General features: G+C 38.7%; 3 pseudogenes; 1 reads left to right on the forward strand and 2 right to left on the reverse strand.

Moving 5' to 3' along the window:
- Nucleotides 1-3,270: 3,270 nt before the first annotated feature.
- LOC106453553 lies at nucleotides 3,271-11,178 on the forward strand (annotated as a pseudogene).
- A 4,079-nt stretch (nucleotides 11,179-15,257) lies between these two features.
- Nucleotides 15,258-16,619, reverse strand: LOC125588449 (annotated as a pseudogene).
- Nucleotides 16,620-17,680: 1,061 nt separating this feature from the next.
- On the reverse strand, nucleotides 17,681-19,236 carry LOC125588925 (annotated as a pseudogene).
- Nucleotides 19,237-22,643: the final 3,407 nt, after the last annotated feature.

The following is a 22,643-nucleotide window of genomic DNA, read 5'->3' on the forward strand; positions in this document are numbered from 1 at the left end:
ATGAATGATTTTTCTATATGAGTACACTTAAAAACGCCAATATAAGTATTACAGCAGGTATCGCCAGTCTGAAAGAAGACTATGGCTAGGCTAATATATTATTGCCTAAGGGTATGCATCTAGAAATCAGTGATGCCTTATATTCACCCATCTCTAAGAGCAAGAACAGCCTATTGAGTTTTAAAGATATAAGAATGAATGGTTTCCATATTGAAACAATGGGCGAAGGAAACAAAGAGTTCCTTCAGATATATGTATAAAATCCCCCAAGGCCATAATAAGTCCTAAAGACTATACCTGCATTCTCTACTGGCCTATACTATGCATAGATCAGTATGATAGAGGCTAAAAGCCTGCGAAAATATACACTTTATGGCACGACCGGATTGGCCATCCTGGTCCAAACATGATGCGAAAATTGATATCAAAAGGCACACATTAAAAGATAAGAAGAGTTATCCCAAAGAATCTCACGTGTGTAGCATGTACACAAGGGAAACTCATTAGGCCATCACCAGTAAAACGGCTACGAGCCCCTTTTTCATAAATAAAGACTATATGTCTAGATAATACTGGTGAATACATGTCCCAAGCGTTTAAATGATTATGGTATGTCCATGGGGGTAAGTGTCGACAATTCTGTGATACATGTCCATACCATGAACGGCTTGGCCGAAATCTTTTAAAACGCAAATAGCTGATTAATAGACCATAACTTATGAGGTCAAAACTTCCATTCACAGCTTGGACCACACGAAATTTACATGCACTTAAGTTAATACGCATCAGGCCATTTAGTGAGCATAGATATCCCCTATCACAATTATTAACGGGTCAAGAGCTAGACATACCCCATCATAAGACATTTGGATGTGCTGTCTATGTACTAATTGCTCCACCACAGAGAACTAAGATGGGACATCAAAAGGAGGATGAGGATATATGTTGGATATGATTCTCCCACAATAATAAATACTTTGAACCAACTATGGGTGATTATATTTGAGGCCAGGTACACAGATTATTTTAAGACCAGGAGGAGAAAAAATAATAAAGCTGGTAAAAGAATGGTAAAAAAAAATAGAATGGAATCAACCATCAATGTCTTGGCAAGATCCTCGGACTAAAGAATGTGAAATAGACGTCCAAAGATTATACATTTACAAAGCTAGCTAATCAAATGCCAGACACATTTGCTGACCCGAAAAAGAATGACTAAGTCATATATAAACCAACTTGTAAAGCACCAATGAATTTGATGTCCAAGAAGAGGCACAGTCAAGTTGCTACAGAGTCTAGACAACGTATGAAACGTGGTAGACCAATAGGTTCCAAAAATATAAGAATCCTCGGAAACAAAAGAAAGGTGCAGAGAATGATAATCAAAATCCAAATCCGAGGTTACTAAGGAAACCATCCCAAACATGGAGACAAAGCCGGCCGACTCTAAGGTACAGGTACCAAACAATGTAGCTTGGGACAAGCTGCAAAGTATTAAAGGTCCTGAAAATAATGAATCTCAATCGATTATATCATGTCTGGAACATAATGGAACCAATAAGGAATGTCGACATAAGATGATTTATTTGCATACAAGGTAGCACTTGAATTTATGAATATAAGCGAGGATCATGAACCCACGTCAATATAAGAGTGCGCACTCGTAGAACAGATTGGATTGAATGGAAACGTGAGGTTAAATAGTTTAAGGAAGAAAGGCGTATTTGGCCATATGATTAAGACACCATATGATGTTAAAACCAGTGGATATAAATGGGTCTTGTGAGAAATAGAAATCGTGAGATATAAAGCTGATGTTGCACAAGGATTCTCACAAAGACCAGTAATAGATTATGAGACATACTCCCATGTGGTGGATGCAACTACTTTTAGATTTCTCATAAGTCTAGCTATATAAGAGAGAAAATTAGACTTGCAGCAAGTTGATGTAGTGACTGCATATATATGGTCCACTGGATACTAGAGGGTATTGAGCTGAAAGTACAACAAGTACTCGAGAACAATATTGATAATCATCAAAGTATATGATCTGAATATCCTAGGAACCTCTGGATACAATTTTCCAAACAGTTGAATATCTCAAAAAAGAGTTTGAGATGAAAGATCTTGGAAAAACAAGTTTTGTTTGGGATTACAGCTTGAGTACATTAACAATGAAATCCTTGTGCATCAAATAGTATATACAGAAAAGGGTACTCAGAGATTTAATATGGATCAGTCTCACTCATTATCTAGTACATGGGCGTGAGATCACTTGTTTTGGACACTGATCCAAGTGGAATATGCCTTTTCACGTGTAAGTCTAACAATTACGATAGAAAGTGGTTTTAGGTTACTCGTTAAGATAGAAAAAGCTAGAACAAGAGGTGTGTTTTTGTCAGCTCGGAAAAGAGAGTGAAGGGTGTTGAGTTTCGAGTTTCTGTTATTAGAGATTAGACATTGGTCCGTCGCTAGTCGTGTGTGACTGATATAAACCGATTAAACAGATCTAGGAGGATTGTTTAAAAGATTTCTAATATACAAGAAAGTGTTCTTGAGAGATTTGTGTACAGTTCTAATTGTAGTGTCTCTGAACTTTCAACATTTTTGTTCATGTAAATAACAGTACCGGATATTTATTAACTACGGTTTCTATTTAGAGAGAAGTTTGCTCAAGCCAGTTCAATACATATATGTTGTTACGTTAATGACATCAGCATTGCCATTTCTTTGTAGGCACATGCGAAGCTTGTTAGCATTTCTTACGGTAATGGTGGTGTTGCAGTTTTGGTCCTCATAGCCATTGTGGTATACCCAAGACAGAACATGGAAGATGGTCACCAGTCACTTTTTTTTTTGGTAAGAAGATGGTCACCATCACTTGGCATTGAAAAGTAAAACTTATATGCGAATAGACAATTTTTCGTTTAAGTGGTTTGTTTATATATATTGTATACACTAATAAGAATCAATATAAAAGAATATATTCTTGTCCTCCTTCCTCTACATGATATTTTATGCAACGGTTACGTGTAATAAGTTTTTATTTAACGTTACACTGTCCTTTTACAAATATAGAAATGGTCTCCTCCTCACCATTAAGACACCTCTTATCTTATCTCTCTCTCTGTAGATCAGTCAAATGTCACGTGACCCTTCTCTTACCCTTTGTCTTCTTACCACATCTTTAAAATAGGATACAAGACCCAATCAAATATCGAAAGAAAGATCCCATAAATGTATTGACTACTTTCCTCTTTTGGCAAAACACATATACTCCCGTTATAGAAACCTCATTCACTCACCATCAAAAGAAGAAAAATAAGATCAAGATCCGGTTATTCTGAATCGTTATTTCTTGAATGTTTTCGTTTAGATCGTTCTCAGAGAAATGCGACGACGGAAGAAGACGCTTGTAGTGGTGGTGATACGCAGACTATTAACATGTGCCATATGTATAATAGCATTACTTGGCTTTCTCACCGTACACAATCTACGTAGCTCCTCTCAACAGACTCCTCCCTAGGCTACATCTTAGCAAATACACCACTCGTGTCCGTAACATATCTATACTCTCTCACGATTTTCTTATAAAGAAAAAAAGATTGATCGGTTTTTGTTCGAGGCAAGAATAGTGTTCAATCTTAACTTGTTTTCCGGATTTGATTCTTTGTTCAGCAGCGAGGACACATCAGTTACGAAACTCCATTACAGAACCGAGCTCGACTAGGAACCTATCTCGTCGGGAAACGATTGAAGTAAAGCTTTGAATCAATGTGGTTTCGTTTAAATGTGTGGCTGACTCTTGTCGAATTTCAGGAGAATGAGATTCAGAATCAGAGATTAACATCTGAACACATCAACATACACATGAGCTATCTCAACCTCATTTCTTGACAAGCCCTTCCTTCGCCAAGGTACAACTTATGTGCGGCCTAATTTATTAGTCGCTTATAAGTAAATATATTGTAACTGTGAAAATTAAACATGATATCTTTATGATTTGTTTTTATGTTTGTTTGAAACTAGAAGTCTATGTCAATAAATAGACACTAGTCTGCTATGCTTAAGAGCGTGTTTTAAAAGTGCATATTAATTAATTTAGAACACTAGATCATGTACTCTTTCGTGTTTCTGACTCTTTTAGATTTGACAGTTGAACACTACAAGCGGGACACAAGATTATGACAAGCTTTGGAAACATCCACCTAACCGCAACTTCGTCCCTTGTGAATCCCAATCCTAATTACATATGTGAGAAAACACATATCATATGGTTTGGTTTCTTATTTAACCAAAACTGACTCATATATAAAATAAAAAAAAGTTTACGTACTCTCTGGTTATATGTTTCCTCAGCTCCACTGGAGTCTAGAGGTTATCTTCTTGTTCACACGAATGGCGGTCTTAACCAGATGCGTGCTGGGGTAAGTGTGTAATAGTATTACTTTTTGTGTTACGATCTGAACTCGCAACTATTAAAATACTTATGGCTATGTGACAACTTTACAGATATGTGACATGGTAGCTATAGCTCGTATTATAAATGCCACACTTGTAGTCCCGGAGCTCGATAAACGATCTTTCTGGCAGGATACTAGGTTAACCCATGTTAACATTTTTTCTTTCTTTTCTTACATCTCTTGAACTTGTTTAACATGTTTTTTTTTTTATGTTTCTCATTTTGTATTGATCCAGTAAATTCTCGGATGTATTTGATGAAGACCATTTCATTAATGCTTTATCTAAAGATATAAGAGTCATCAAGAAGCTACCAAAAGGTATTGATGGACTTACAAAGTGGTTAAGCATTTCAAAGCTACTCAGGATTGAGATATTACCAAAATGAGATAGCTACCATGTGGATGAATACAGGTGATCATCATATTCTTGAACTACTTATTTTTATGTACACTAAGAACGTGTTATGCATTATAATGTTTTCTTCCTTTACTCAGGTGATCAGAGCTGCCAAATCCGATTCTCGTCTAGTAAACAACGGCCTACCTCCAGATATTCAAAAGCTACGTTGCCGTGCTTGTTATGAGGCTCTACGCTTCTCTACTAAAATCAGATCAATGGGACAAGTAAAACTATTGATTCCCTACTATAACCATCTCATGTAATATATATCTTCTTCTCTAGCAGTTAAGTTATGTTGCAGATTTTAGTCGATAGGATGAGATCTTATGGTCTATACATAGCCTTACATTTGAGATACGAGAAAGACATGCTGGCTTTTAGCGGCTGCAACCACGGTTTATATCTGCTTCTGAAGCTGCTGAGCTAAGGAAGATAAGGTAACCAAAACAAAACAAGAAAATTACTTGTTTGTGTAATTTTTTCAAATAGAGATTGAGTGCTTAGGAAGAACACAGCGTATTGGAAAGTTAAAGACATTGATGGAAAAGTACAAACTCAAAGGGAATTGCCATTGATAAGAACAAAGAAGAAAGACTTAAACTTTACTTAAAATATATTTCAAAAGCTCAAAACGTTTACAACTCCTATACTTCTTTATATAGTTGGAGACACTCTCTCAACCCTAATTGATCTCTCAGGATCTGTTTACATCTGTCACACATCTAGCCACTTGCTACTGATAACAAGGTATCAAACTGGTTACATAGTACGAGAGCTCTCTGCTCCTTAGCACAGTCTGTCCCCTTCTTCTCACTCTTCTGTCTTATTGTCGTCTTCTGATCCTGGTTGAGGAGCCGTTGACTCCTTTGATAACTTGGGCCAACTCCTGTTGGGCTTGAGTGATGTCTTGGGCCTTTACACTTTCATTCCCCCGTAAACTGAATGTGGGAGGAACGCGAACATTCAGTTTATGTCGCAGTTGCTGAAATGATTGTGCGCGTAGGGACTTAGTAAAAATATCAGCCAGTTGAAGATGAGAGGGAACATGCTGAACCTCAAGCACACCAAGGGCAACTCTCTCACGAACATAATGGTAGTCAGTGTCAAAATGTTTAGACCTGTTGTGAAAGACCGGATTGGCCGAGAGCTGAACAGCGGAAAGGTTATCACAGCGAAGGACAGCAGGTCGCGTCTGAGGAACCAAGAGATCACGAAGACGGAAGAGACCCATGTTAATTCTGACGCTGTGGTTGCTAGAGCTCGGTATTCGGCTTCAGTAGAAGATCGAGACACTGTAGGTTGTCGTTTTGCCGACCACGAGATAACGTTAGAGCCAAGTAACACACTGAAACCGGTAGTGGATCGTCTGGTATCTCGACATCCTGCCCAGTCACTGTCGCTATAAGACACCACATCCAGGCTACTGTGTTTAGATAAGTATAAACCCATTGTCGAAGTGCCAAAGATATACCGTAAGATCCTCTTCAAGAGACCAAAGTCTGCCTCAGTGGGTGAATGCATTCTTTGACACACAAAGTTCACAGCATATTGTATATCCGGACGTGTGATTGTCAGATACTGGAGCTTCCCGGCAAGACTTCGAAAGTAGAAGGGTTGAGCAAATGGCGTTGTATCTTGGAACACATGATCAAGACGTAGAGGAAGTGGAGTGTTGATCGGGTTGCAGGTTGACATACCAGCACTATGAAGTATCTCCTCTGTATATTTGGCCTGATGAATAAAAAGTCCATCAGAGTGATGTTGAGCTTGTACTCCCAAGAAGTAATGGAAAGTTCCCAGATCCTTCATCGCAAACCGAGCACTCAGCTCATTAATGAGAGACTTGAACAACGCCGGGTTAGATCCTGTTAATAAGATGTCATCAACATAGAGTAACAGCACAAGAGTATCTCCATTGTGACGATAGACAAATAGAGAAGGATCTGCCTTGCTACAGACGAAGCCATACTCAATCAGAAAATTACTAAACTTGTCAAACCAGGCTCTTGGGGCTTGTTTAAGACCATAGAGAGCTTTATGCAAAGAGCAAACATGAGTAGGATGAGCGTGATCTTCGAAACCAGGAGGCTGCACCATATACACTTGCTCTTGTAAATCACCATGTAAGAAGGCATTCTTAACATCAAGCTGAGTTATATTCCATTGCTTCGCAGTGGCCACGGTAAGCACAATGCGAATGGTAGAAGTCCTGACCACAGGGCTATATGTTTCATTGAAGTCAATGCCTTCTTCTTGATTGAATCCCTTAGCAACAAGGCGTGCTTTTAGCTTCTGTAGAGTACCATCAGCGTTGAGTTTAACAGTAAACACCCATCGACAGCCAATACATTCATGCTAGCTTCAGGAGGAACCAAGGACCACGTGTGATTCTGAAAAATAGACTGCAACTCTTCTAGCATAGCTTGTCGCCAACCCGGATGAGCTAAAGCTTCAGCCACCGTCTTAGGTAGAGAAGGGATTGTAGTACTCGCAAGTAATGCATACCGAGGGTTCGGTTTGCGAATTCCAGACTGTAATCTTGTCCTCATGGGGTGACGTTGTTCCTCAGTGACGGGCTCTACTGCTTGCTGAGTGTTGGTCTCGGGACTAGGCCTTAGTACCATCTCTTCACGATCTGGTGTTTGAAGACCGATGTTCGCTGGAGACGTCTCAGTAGTATTATCTTCCAGTGGATATTCCACAACATTTTCATGTGAGGCATGAGTCGGAGATAACACCTGAGAACGTAAGGAAGATAGAGTTGGCAAGACTTGTCGTTGAGGCGGATCTGCAGCTTGCCATGCTCCCATGATACCTGTGGTCTGTTGAGAGACTAGATGCTTATACTTATCCATGAATGGAAAGCAAGTCTCATCAAATATAACATGGCGGTTAATGTAGACACGACCAGTAGGAGGATAGAGACAACGGTATCCCTTATATTGAGGATGATATCCTAAGAAGACACATTGAAGAGACCGTGGCTCGAACTTATGTTGAGTGAAAGGGCGTAAGCAAGGATAACAGGCTGACCCAAAAACTCGAAGAAAACTGTAGTCAGGAACCTTTTTCAGTATAAGCTCAGAGGGACTCTTGTTCTTCAGAGATGGAGAAGGAAGCATGTTGGTGATAAAGTTGGCAGAGTAGAAAAGCCTCAACCCAGAAACGTAAAGGGACTTTACTTTGAAACATCATAGACAGGCCCAATTCTGTTAAGTGCCGGTGTTTACGTTCCGATATGCCATTTTGTTGAGGCGTTGACGGACAGGAGATGAGATGCTGGATGCCATGATTCTGTAAGTGTGCTCTAAACCTCGTACTCATAAATTCACCCCCACCATCACTCTGAAACACCTTGATCTTCTTGCTTAACTGATTCTCGATTTGTTTTGAAATCCAATAAAGATATCACAAAAATCAGATTTCATTTTTAGAGGAAAGATCCATGAATAACGAGAATAGTTGTCTACAAAGACTGCATAATATTTGAACCCCTGAACAGATAAACTGGAGAAGGACCCCATAGATCACAGTGTATTCGATCAAGTGGTTCCATTACACTAGAGACAGAATCAAAAAAGGAAGTTGAGAACTCTTCCCATCTGGCAAGGTTCACAGACGGAAGTGGTGCTGCTCTTATTAACTGAAATTGCCTTGCTGGTTTTGAGGAGTTGGAGAACCTGAGGATTTGCATGACCAAGACGCTGATGCCACACTAGATCACCTGCAACAGTCTGTCGATTTGAATAGAAAGCTACAAAGTCAGGTTGCTCCAACACATAAAGTTTCTCACGACGTTGTCCTCTGGTCACTACCTTCTGAGTGTTCAAATCAATCACAGAGACAGCATTAGCATCAAAATAGACCCCACAAGGGAAGTCATCACACAGTTTCGAGACCGACAAAAGAGATTTTTGCATTGATGGACACACAAGTATATCACAAAGAGGGAGACTACCTGTCGTGGTATTCAAGGTAGTGGATCCAACATGAGTGATAGGGAGATATGTTCCATCTGCAACCATAACTGTCTCTTGACCGTTATATGGAACTGAGTTCTGAAGGTTGGTGGCTGAAGGCGTCATATGAGCTGTAGCACCCGAGTCAGCAAGCCATTCGCGACCACTGGAATCTGAAACTTGAAGAGCAGCTAGGGCGTGAGGAGTGTCATTACTCTGGTAGGCATTATCAAATCTGTTCCAACACTTCAAAGCCACATGACCAACACGTCCACAAATTTGACATACTGGACGAGTATTCCTGATTGAGAACCCTGAGACTGAGATCCAGGAGGTTGGTTCCAACCAGAGGTATTAACCTGTTGTGTGAAACCTCTGCCTCGTGTTGAATATCCACCACGTCCTCGATAGTTGCCAGAACGACCAAAAGAACCGCCACGTCCTCTGTTTCCACCATAGTTTGAGTTTCCAAAACGTTGAGTCTGGAAGGCAAGATGAGGAGAGACCTCTGGAGTAGCTTCATACGACTGTAGTTTTGCATCAAAAGCAGAGATCTCAAGGACCACATCATTGAACGTCTGAGGAGGGAGTCGAGACAGAGAGCTCTGAATCACTGTTGTAATAGGATCATATTCGCGACCCAGACCATTCAGAAAGGTGAAAATCTTCATGTTTTCATCCACCGGCTTACACAATAGCACTAAGATTGTCACAGAGAATCCTAAACTCTCGACAATAAACCAAAAAGGTTTTACCTTTCACAGAAAGGAGTTGAAGACGACGTCGGAGTTCAAACTCTCGAGCAAGAGAACTCTTGTTGTAGTGAGAGGCAAGGGCAAGCCACACATCTTGGGATGTAGCAAGGGCATGAACAAGACCCAGAACCTCTTCTGTAAGAGTTCCAAAGATCCATGACTTAACAAGCTCGTCCGTACACGTCCAGGCTTCATGAGCTGGATTAGGAGCTTCGACAGGAGCATCGTTGACGATGTTGACGACAGTAGCAGCAGGAGCTGGCGTAAGACCAGTGGGGAAACCAAGGAGCTTTTGAGAACGGAGAAGAGCCTCAATCTGTGTCTTCCAAAGGAGGTAGTTTGTGTCGCTAAGCTTAAGAGTGACAGAGCTAGTGACATGGATGTCTGAAGGAAAAGGATATGGATCGTTTCTTTCTGCCATTACAGCAACCTGTTAAGGATTTAAGAAAGCTCTGATACCATAAGAACAAAGAAGAAAGACTTAAACTTTACTTAAAATATATTTCAAAAGCTCAAAACGTTTACAACCTCCTATACTTCTTATATAGTTGGAGACACTCTCTCAACCCTAATTGATCTCTCAGGATCTGTTTACATCTGTCACACATCTAGCCACTTGCTACTGATAACAAGGTATCAAACTGGTTACATAGTACGAGAGCTCTCTGCTCCTTAGCACAGTCTGTCCCCTTCTTCTCACTCTTCTGTCTTATTGTCGTCTTCTGATCCTGGTTGAGAGAGCCGTTGACTCCTTTGATAACTTGGGCCAACTCCTGTTGGGCTTGAGTGATGTCTTGGGCCTTTACACTTTCAATTGACTCCAAAAGAAGTTGGAGTTTTACTAAAAGCTTTAGGATATGCACCAAACACTCCTATATATATAGCTGCTGGTGAGATTTACGGTGGTGAGTCTCGGTTAGCCAGTCTTGGCTCTCGTTTCTCCATGTTAATGAGTAAGGTACTACTACATAGTTTCAAGATGTTAACTTATTATTACTAATGAGACTGAATATAGACTGACCATTTTTGATATAATGAAGGAAAAGTTGGCAACAAAAGAAGAGCTTAAGCCTTTTATGAACCACTCAACTCAAATGGCTGCACTTGACTACATTGTTTCCGTCGAAAGCGATGTTTTTATTCCATCCTATAGTGGAAACATGGCGAGAGCTGTTGAAGGGCATCGCCGGTATCTTGGTCACCGAAAACAATAACTCCGGACAGGTGACAGATGTGTGTGTTTTTTTTTTTTGTTAAGTCATGGAATCTTTAGTTACTTACATTTTGTTTGTATTTGTGATTCAGGAAAGCCATTGTGAGGTTGATAGACAGAATTGGTAGAGGAGCTGAGAACGATAACAGGAAAGTCTATGAAAGAATCATAGATATCCACAAAACTCGGTAAGGAACACACCAACAGTTTCTATACAATACTAATCTCCATATTGTAGTGACTCTTTAGGAGCTGTGGTTTAATACAGACAAGGATCACACGAGGGAGGAAAGGACCTGCTTCAGGAACAAAGGAGAGACAGGAGGAGATGGAGTCCTGTGACAAATCGTTACCAGGACTTCTGTCACGACTCAGAGAAACCAAATGAGATGAGATTCAGATGTGCTAGAGCCCATGAGAGGGAGATGATGGTTACATGAGATATGGATTTAACAGAGGCTTGTTGGATCTGCTACTGCTTCTTGCATTCACACGACAAGTTAATTATAGTTATAACGTACAGCATTTTATAGTGAAAACCACCACTTCTGATGGATGAATCAAATGAAATCACACAGTTGTGGTGAACGAATGATATACCATTTTCTATATTTTGAACTATCTTCATTCACCATCCTAAAATGTCTATAGTTTATCCATGGAAAATAACATTATCTTCAAACCATGAATTGAACAATAAGATGTAAATAAATTTTTTAGATTTTAAGTGTTAGATTCTCACATTTTATGTTGAGGAACCTGATAGGTTCCACTTCGTAGGAAGAACAGAGCAATGAGGAGGATAGAAGCTTGAGGGAGAAGAAACATATGAGTCAAGGATGGTCAACGTGGATAGCAAGACTCTGAGTGGAATAGAGTCTTTGCTCAAGACTTCTTCATGTCATATAAATAACGTGGCTTCTTCGTGCTAGTTTCTTATGCTGTATATTGTAGAGAGTGTAGACGCCATGAGTCTCCTTTCATCACGATCGCCATGAGATCGTGATTGAATCATCAGGCACGGATCGCCATGAGATCATGACCTGAGATTCACTTTATCAGCTTATCCTTTTATCCTTTTCGTTTGTAAACGTTGGTTTGGGTTTCAATAAGATCGAGAGTTTCTTTACTTATTCGAGATTGATTGTGATACGAGAGTTCCGAGTTACAAACTTATCAAATTGGTGCGTTCGTGAGCTAGATCGAATCAAACGCCATGAGTTTCGTGGAGATTCCTATTTTCGAAGGTTTCGCGTTACGTCAATGGATCGATTGGATGGAAAAGAGGTTTGCACAGGTGAGGCTATCAGAATCGCAGAAGGTGAGTTTGGGGAAGACCTTAATCTCCGGAGATGCGAAAACGTATATCCAGCACTGGCGATTGCCTTTCCACAGCTGGTACTCGTTGAAGGTTGCCTTGTTGTTCAAGTTTGGGGATGATGACGATCAGAGAAGCTTCGATTGATAGAGGATAATACACGATTCGTAGAGCGTTGTTGTAAGATCAGAGCACAACAAGATGTTGCAGAAGAGTTTTTGAAGACGAAGCTTTCTCATGTAGCGGATCATCATTTATCATCAATTGGGAAGTGTCTGGGTACTTATGAGACCAGATTCGATTCAGTGGATCAGCGTTTTGATCAGCTTACCCAGATCGCCACGACGGGAACAACAATTGCTACGACTTCCATTGATCCGATTCAGGTATCTCATCCTTCTATGGAATCTGATCTTCCTCACTATGAACGTAGCAATAGTTTCGTCACGAAGATTGCTATGCCGCGCTTCAATGGATCTAGTCCATTTGGCTGGCTCTTGAGACTAGAGAAATATTTTCAGAGTTGTCACGTTGTCGAGGATGAGAGATTAGGAAGGTTGTCTGAGTGCCTTGAAGGAGAAGCATTCTTTTGGTACAAGAAGGAACTTTACTTTGGTGGATTCAGAACCTGGTGTGAGTTTAAGCGCAGGCTGGTGGCTCGTTTTTCTCCGGTAAAAAGATGTTCTCGACAAGCAGCAACACGGACGACGGAAGTGATTTCGCAGACTGTAGTTGAACCAATAAATCATTGGAGACAGTGAGAACTCCAGAGGTTCTTGAGATGCCTCTAGTGAAAACTTGTTCTTCACCAACAGTGTTTCTGAACCACATATCAACTCTAGAGACTGTTCCTACGGAAAGCTTAACTGGTGCAACAGAGTTTCTTCATGAGAGAGAGACAGTTCCAGTGATTGATCGTGCAGAAGAATTGGTGTCTCTGGTATCTACAGTGGAAGACTTGATTCAAGAAGAGGATTCACAAGAAGCACAAGATTCTGATATGAGAAATGAAGTTGTTCGTGAGGCAGAGTCTATCAATCAACCTCTGACTGACGCAGAGCTAGAATCAAGTCCTGTAAAGAAACCAGTGGAGACAAAGAAGATTCCAGCAGGAGACTCAATTCAGAATCTGGTGATTGAAGTTGACCACGAGGACATGCCAATGTTACAACCTCTGGTATCAAAATCTGTTCTCGAATCTGGCCATAGAGAAAAATTGTTGGAGTATTTGGAAACAGATACTGTGTTTGAGGTTCAGAAGCAAGACGTTAGTCCATTCATTGTTCTAATACCATCGGAAGAGGATGCGTTTTATGCGCAAAAACATGTGTGGGCTCCACTCTAAACGCCTACAATGTGTTCGCTCAAATGTTTGTTCTGAGAGATGTATTACAACAAGCCATAAACCAGCAGAAGAAATCCAAATCTTGGAAGTTCAAATTCAAACCAAAGGTGCCATTTGGTGCAGACTTTACACGGCCTGGAAGAGGGCAACCAGTAGCAGAAAAAGGACATGATACTGGAGCTCCGGTAGTCTGTAAGAATTTGGATATGGAGAGTAATGTCTACTTTCCAGTGGGTGGTGCAGGTACTTGGAGTGACGGAAAGCTCATGACTCAAATAGAGAAGAACAGTGGCACTACTTTCAAGATCAAGCTGACAATTGGGAATACGCAGAGGCTTAGGAATTCACAAAATGAGAATGTGCTTCATGACAACCCTGTTGCTTTGTTAAAGATTAAATCAGGTCTTGAGAGTGCTCCACTGGAAGCTTGGTTACGTTCTTCACCAGAAGCGCGGCTTACATATAAATCACTGCCAAAATGTCTTCAAGTTGATGAATTACGTACAAAGACGGATTTGCTGCAGACAAATGAACCAGGGATTCTGTTTCAGGCACAGTCTGGATTGGTTTTGAGTGGTTTCTACTCTGATTTTCACAGTGGTGCTCGGAGTCCTCAGATGAAATTCTTTAAATCTTGGATGTTTAAATACAACCCTGAGCAATATGAACTCACGTTCTTGTCCAGTACAAACGCGAGGGAGCTGATTGAACTAGGGAAAGAGAAGATATTGTTCAGTGTTATGGGTTCTTTTGTCTGGGATATCAATGTCGGGCCTACTGTAGTTTTCTGGTTTAGACTGATGAGGAAGAAGAATCATGCAAGTTGGTTGCATGGGAAACTTTGTTCTAACAGATTTATGGAGCTTAACCCATTCATGGAGCAGAAACATGACAAGCAATCTAAAGCTGGTTATAACTTCATGAAAATGCAGTATGTCATGGATATGATGGAGTTACTTGCTTTTGTGCGTCTTGATATGGAGGATACCAAACCTGTTCAAATTAGAGGTCACAAAATCTTTGGCATTTGGCATCGTTGGAGAAGCAGGGACTGCGTCCATGGTGTTTTTGGAATGGTTATAACATGGGAAATGTACTTAAGGAGCTTTCAAAGTGGAGAAAGCTGCAACCATCTTTCCTGAGGATGGTGAACGTATGGGAGTATTGGAGAAGTTCAGCTGGTGGTAATGTGCTTCATTCCAAGTGCCGCCACAAACACCCTTCTATGTTTTCAGCTTGAGGACAAGCTGCATCTGAAGGGCGGGGTATTGATAGGTTCCACTTCGTAGGAAGAACAGAGCAATGAGGAGGATAGAAGCTTGAGGGAGAAGAGAACATATGAGTCAAGGATGGTCAACGTGGATAGCAAAGACTCTGAGTGGAATAGAGTCTTTGCTCAAGACTTCTTCATGTCATATAAATAACGTGGCTTCTTCGTGCTAGTTTCTTATGCTGTATATTGTAGAGAGTGTAGACGCCATGAGTCTCCTTCATCACGATCGCCATGAGATCGTGATTGAATCATCAGGCACGGATCGCCATGAGATCATGACCTGAGATTCACTTTATCAGCTTATCCTTTTATCCTTTTCGTTTGTAAACGTTGGTTTGGGTTTCAATAAGATCGAGAGTTTCTTTACTTATTCGAGATTGATTGTGTGATACGAGAGTTCCGAGTTACAAACTTATCAGAACCAGACATGCTGGTTGTTGTAAAATCTTATTAAAACTCTGCAGTGTAATTCGGTGACATCATGAAGTGTAACAAGAGCAAAAGAGGAAGATGGGGGGATATATGATTTTCTTAAGATGCAGGAGTAGTCTTAAAGAGGACCAGGGAAAGTTCCATTCTCTCTTGCTCGTTCCACCTATCACTCTACAAACACACACAAGAAGATAGTTTTTGCTGTATTAGGAAACAGAGAAGCAAAAACGTCCTGAACACACTAAAGTCATCTTTAAGTTATCATCTACCAAAAGACTAGAAGCACTGAAGGAGTAAAGGAAGTAAGCATATACCCATTCGCCGGGCAAAGAGATCGATAAAACTTTGAATTTATCGCACTCGGGAGCATCGTCACCCTTGGCAGATACACATCTGGAGAATTTGAAAACAATCAGAAGACTTAGCCATGAGGAGAGATCAAAATTTAGGGAATAAAAAAAAAAGGAAAAATAGAAGAACAACCGATTTTTATCACCTGTGATATTCGATGTAACGTGTGAAACAATGCCTAGTTTGGTTTGTTGTCGGAAAACGGAAATCAGCAGGCGCTGTCTCAAGCTGAAAAGAAGAAAAAACACACACACAACACCACATGAGCCAACTCAATTCATCAAGGGCGGAAGTTTATAGTCTACTACAGTATACCTTGATCTCATCAGGAGTCTCCTCGGCAACTTCTTCAGTAGTGTTTCCTCATTATTTTCTTCAGCTGCAGCAGGAGCCTCTTCAGAGGGCACTTCAGGAGACTCAGACTTGTCTTCAACTGCTTCCTCAGAAGGAGAATCTTCCTGGTTTCAACCTCTTCAGCTTGAGTAGTAGTAACTTCTGGTGCCACTTCAACAGGCTTCACTTCTTTCTCCAAATGATATTGCTGTCCATATGAATCAACGGTTTTCACCAGACAAAGATAACGAATTTGCAAGATATCGAATTCGATTTGTTACAAATTGATGAATATGACTTAACACGATCACTCCACAAATCCAGATTTCAAAGAAAATATCAGCTGTTTTAAAAGATTGTCTCATTCTCCACCCCAAACGTAGTTCAATGTATTCCGCAAAGAATGTTTTATTTTCTTACAGAACATAAAAAAAAAAATCCAATAATTGTTCAAAATCCAATCTGTTTTTGGTCGGAAAACTAATCCAATTTATGTAATGATGAATAGATAGAAAGATATCTAATTTCCGCTTCTTCTCGAATTGAATCAGATCTACCTAAATACACGAGAATCAGCTGATTCTTCAGTAGATCGAACGAAGAAGAATTGAAAACTGAGCATCGGCAAGAGAAGAATACCTCCGAGAGCGACGGAGTTTGAGAAGAAACAGATTCCGCCATTGAAGGGTGTCTTTCAATAGAAACTCGGAGACTCTTCAGGTGGAGTTGAGCGACGACGATCGGAGAGACGGAGATGATGATAAACCCACACTCGGAGCAAATGGTTCGGGTAGGTTTAAGCTCTCTCTCTGGACCTATCTGGCTATTTTTCGAACAGCACAAAACGACTGTGTTTTGTTTCGAAACTTAAGTGGGCCTAGATTTTCTAAATCAGTTTGAGGCCCAATAGATACAATTTATTTGAGAAAACACTGAAGACCAGTTCAACACATGCATTGCGGTACCCTGCTGTCATGTCAGTCTGTCACCACTGCTTCGTGCTTCGTGGATGGAATTGCTGATGTATGTGTCCATTTGGTGAATGATGAACTTGAAATGAGAGGGAAAAACCAATCCCATGGTCATGAAATTTTGAACGTTATAGACGATTCAAAAAAAAATTATTCTTACAGTTTGTTAATGTTTTACATTCTAGAATTTTAGAAGCACTAAACCAACTTGTCTATATTCATGACCAGCTCTGGATTCACATATCTATGCAAAACGATTTTCCAGTTTTTATTATCATTATTATTTATTTTCTAATAAATATATTTAGTGGAGTGTATGATTAAGATGTTTTTAAAATGGTTTTCTAGATATTTATAAATATTTAAGATTAATCAAATGATTTAATGATTCTTTTTTGTCAAAGTTGGAAAAAGACAAACTTGTGTACGAGCTCGTGTCATGTTTTATATAGAGGCGTTAACAAAAAAACATTTTTTCGGTAAGATTAAATTTTCTCAAAACTGTTATAATCATATTTTACAATCATAAAAATTATATTATTAACAAAAATTCGAAATAAAGATGTAAATATATTTTAATAAAAAATTAAAATAGTTTAGTCATCTTTTTATTAAAAATATGTAGATGAAATAGAGATTTGCAACTATTAAGCCAAACAAACAAAAAATTTCAGATACTCCATCCAAATGAAGATTAATTTTTTAAACAAACAATATCAGATAAATCATTTGGATGGAGCATCTAACTAGAGCACTTAGATGAATTAATGAAAAATAAAAGATGAGCAAACCGACATGGTTCTACAAGAAAAAGCCCCCACCGCCCGCCCCCCCCCCCCCCCCCCCCCCCCCCCAGGATCTTAACTGCTTTAAAGATTGACTAGCAACTTATTACTTATCCATCCATATGATGCAGCGGAGAGACTTTCCTTCCTCTAACAACTCGAAAGCCTTGTTGATTTCCTGAAATTTCAACTCGTGTGTAATAAAACTATCCAGATTAAGCTCCTACAAGTAAACAAACAAACAAAAAATCAAAAATCCCATGAAAACAGAACACATAGGCTGGAATAAGAAGTAAAACAAACAATATACTCTCATCTGTTTGTTACGATATAATCACATAGATAGTTTGATGCATGTCATATAGTACCTTTTTTAGATAATGATCCACGAGAACTGGAATATCCAGTTTAGATTTCAAACCCCCGAACAAGCTTCCGCAAATAGTTCTACCACTTAGAAGATCAAAACTACCCAAACTTATTGGCGCTGCATGCTTCCCCATCCCTAACATTACCGTCTTTCCTGATCCCTATTTTGACATTCTAAATTGTAATACTTAACCATGTAAGAAAGATGCTGAATCGACTGAGATTTGGTACGATCTAGTGTAAGCGTACCGTGCGGGTGCTGATAAAAGCCTCACTTAGTATAGAAGGTAAACCAACGCATTCGAAACTGTAGTCAACTCCTCCTCCTGTCATTTCTTTGATCACCTTTTTCGGTATATTTTGTGGGAATAAGTAAGTAAACTACTCCATGTACTCAATGGTACAAACTCACGAAAAATCATAAATGAGATGGTGGAGATATTGAATAACATACCTCGCTAACTTTCTTTTCTCCGCACAAAGTAGGATTGACGAAATCCGTGAAACCAAATTTCTTACCTGTTCAAGTAATTGACATGATGAATATATGATCTCTGTTTTATATTAAGAATTGTTTAGTCTAACTATTTTTCATTCTAATATAATTTTTTAATGTAAAAATATATGTTTCTATCAATTGCATGTTTTTCTTTTTGATTTATGTCTATTTAATAATTGATTGTTTTGTCCAAATAATAATAATAATTGATTATTTGTATTATTTTTCAGATTAGCAAATATCCATTGTTTGTAACCAATTTTTAATATATGTGTATTGAAAGTGAATATTACTTATAAATTATAACGAAACAGAAAATAAATGACATTTGGCTTTTTCAACAATAAATAATACACCCTGGACGGATTGGACCATTGTTTTGTTACTTTGTTTACCAGAGTACCAGACAGAGTTGTTCAAAAAAAAAAAAAGTTTATACCAACTAAAAGTTTGTACTCCGTATATTGAATATATAATAAATACTAAAACCAATTGGGTCAGAAAAAAGCCAAAATATAATAACTTTCAGAAACTAATAGACAAAAATATTAAATGTAAACATAACACGAGTTTACCTAACTCGAATTTATCAGGATTGAGATCAACACCGATGATCTTCGCGGCCCCACGCAGCCTAGCTCCTTCGGCAACGCAAGTCCCACGGCACCGAGGCCAAAGACAGCAACGGTGGAACCTTCCTCCACGTTAGCCACCTTCCAAGCTGCTCCAACTCCTGCTCCACGTGACCCACAATCAGCCGATATGCAATATCTAACTTACTTTTATAAATAACAATGAAGCCCCTACTATCTACTTTGTTTATGGTTTAACCTCAGAAAAATCTAAAATGTCCATACAAACCCACGAGAATAGCTAAAGAAGAATGAAAACAAACCTGTGAGACACCGCAGCTGAGCAAAGCAGCTTTCTGAACTGGGATATCAGAGAGATTTTTACGAGATGTGCGATATCTACCACGGTATATTCAGAGAACTGGAAACAAAGAGAAAATGGTGGATACTTCTCTCAGTAGAATCTTTGAACCTAGAAGCCATTCCATATCGTCTCGTGTTTGATATAGAATCGTTGGCATATCTCGCACACCAGTTGCTCTTTGAGGATTTGCAGTCTTTGCATTCTTCGCAGTTAGGGTGAAACACTGGTAATACAACGTCACCTTGTTTAAATCCATCCACGTGTTCACCAATGCTCTCGACCAAGCTGGTTATAAACCCAATTATAACAATATATTAAGTAATAATACAATATTAACCCAAACAAGTAAGCAAAGCACATTCTCAATGAAGTTGAAACTAAATAATTGTATGAATTATTCACCCGACAGATTCGTGTCCGAGAATTCTAGGAAACCTTGCAAGCGGCCCTGGAAAACTCAAAAGATTAGTGGAAACGATTTTTTGAACAATAGATTTTGCGTTGACTTTGTGATACAATAGTACACTTACACTGTCTAACTTCCAGAAAGTAACATCAGTGTGACAAAGAGAAGTACATATGATTTAATCCGTACTTCGTAAGCTTGAGGTGGATCAACTTGGATCTCTTCCATCACCAGTGCTTCCCCTGCTTTTCTACATAATGCTGCTTTGCATCTAATCGGTTTCCCTTTCTGAATGGAGAATGAAGACGTCTTGTCCATAGTGATAGTGAGATGACTAAAAAGTGTGTGGATGAAAAAGAGAGAGAGAGAAAGTGGAGTCTCTGATTCTCCCTATCTTCCCTTTATATATATTTTCCAGGCGATAACCCACTACTATAAGAAAAACTTTAAAAGTTATTATAATGTGGATACATTTAAATTTTAAAACGTTGAGAAAAAAACTTGTAAAATACATATCTTTCCTTTTTGAAAAAAATCTTAGCTTTAAAATAACATTATCTTATACAAACAAAAGATTTCTTACAAAACTTCAAGAAGGTGATATGTGCTATTTATTTTTATCATTTATTGTTAATCAATAATTAATCTATTAATTTTATTTTTTTGTTATTTGTTTTTTTCAACAATTGAGTAATCTATTTCTTATTTATTGGTCTTATATAATAAAATAAAATGTCTTATAGATAAAAGCTTTAAAGTGACATGTATCATTTTTGTTTTCATTTTTCTAGCCTTCAGTTAATATATTCATTTTTGCCTTCAGTTAATCTAATTATTGGTCTTATATAATAAAATAAAATGTCTTATTTTATTATTTATTTTACATTAAAATATTTCCTTAGACAATAAAGGTGTAACTAGTAACATATTTTAGAAAAAAATGATAAATTTTTATTTCTCAGAATTGATACCAGTTAAGTTAAATTTTTTTGTCTAACTAGTAATTCATCAGCTCCACTACATTCCGCTTTTTTCCTCATATGCAGATGAACTAATGAAGAAAATTTTCCTTTTTTAATTCTGATATGAAGCATTTGTTTCTTTATTCAGCTATTCTTTTCAATTCTATTTTTCAAAAAAAAAATGTTCACTTTTATTTTATTCATTCTATTCATTAAGTGGCCACCAATTAAGCTTATGTCACTCTTTATAACATCTAACATAATTGTATATATAAAATAATAAATAATATTATGTAACTTTATAATAAAGTATTATGCCTCTTGCAAAAAAAAAACATTGGGAGTGTGATATATGTCATCTTTTTATTGCCCTTTATAATTTTTTTTTTTTGGATAAAAATGTGAAATTTACTGATAAATGAAGAAGAATAGAAATTTACAAAGATTATGAAAAGTTATAAAAGCTATAAAAGAAAACTATACAATGCTTGTAAGAAATGAATTTCAAGCTCTGGTGTGTTAAGCTGTAACTTTGAACCACCGACACATCAAGCCTGCAAACTTGTGGTCGGCCTTATATCGAAAAGAAGTAATCATATTTCGCATAGCCTTATCAATAATCTGAACCACATGTTCTACTGTCTAAAACCCTGTTTGGTGCTTCTCTCATTCCTCTCTTTCTAAAGAGAGATCTACTACCTACTCCCAAACACCATTTTGAGAAGAATTTTTTCCATGACATGAAGAAAATTTCCACTCACAAACTGCATTGTAGCCATCTAGTCTGGATCAGTCCTACCCCCACTCAGTCGATTTACAAGCTTGTCCCATACCGTAAGGGAGTAAGGGCATGCAGACAAAAACACGGTCCCGTGTCTCATTGCTCTCTCCACACAAGACACACCCTGCTGGATACTCCAAGTTATCATTCTATCACCTGTTGATAATTTGTTCTTCACTGCCAGCCATACTATAAACGATAACCGCAGAACCGTCTGAGAAAACCAAACATTTTACTCCAGAATACAGTAGCCTTTTCAACCCTGATTTGGTCCCCAAGTCCTTGCCGATGAAAACAAAAGTTTTATAGGTATCCTCTGAATGCTTCCAGACCACCAAATGGTTACCATTAGAGTCATTAGGCACCTGTTCATTTTGAATGCGATCGTAAAGGGTGTGGAAGCGCCGGCGTCTACGACCTCGAATGTGTCAATCTGAGTGCAGAACTGCATCACTCACCCGCACATTGCGAGCTACTCCAAGGTAAGAAGTGCCAATAACACCAGTGATATCTATAAGCTTCCCCATTTTTAACTAATCATCGAACCAAAAGTAGGCAGTGTGGTCATCATTCACCTAGAACTGAATAAACAGATACACTAGAGGTCTCAACTTCAAGAGTTTCTTCATACCATGAACCTTTTCCATCTACCTTTACATTCCAAAAAGAGTTTTGTCTCAGCAGATATTGATCTATCCAGGAGACCCACAAGGAACTTTTAAGCAATTTTTTTTTTTTTCCAAATGAGACTCATAGCAAACGCCGTGGAGGATCACAAAGCTTTCTGATTCCAAGACCACCTTCCTCTTTAGGATACCAAAGCTCCCCATGCCACCTTAGCTTTTTGTGGTCTGAAATCTGATTTGGAGAGCCCGACCACAAAAATAGTGCACATACTTTCAATTTCATCCAGACAAGCTTAGGAAGAATGAAAGTTGGCTCCAGAAGTTTACAATACTAGAGATATAGACTTGATTAATTTGAACGACCAGCATATGAGAGACTTGTTGCGCCAAGAGATCATCCTCTTACGTACTATGTCTATCAAAGTTCCATAGTCTGCTTGTGTGGGCCTTAGTGATGAAAAAGCAT

Source organism: Brassica napus, chromosome C6, assembly GCF_020379485.1.
Source record: "Brassica napus cultivar Da-Ae chromosome C6, Da-Ae, whole genome shotgun sequence".
Classification (NCBI taxonomy): Eukaryota; Viridiplantae; Streptophyta; class Magnoliopsida; order Brassicales; family Brassicaceae; genus Brassica; species Brassica napus.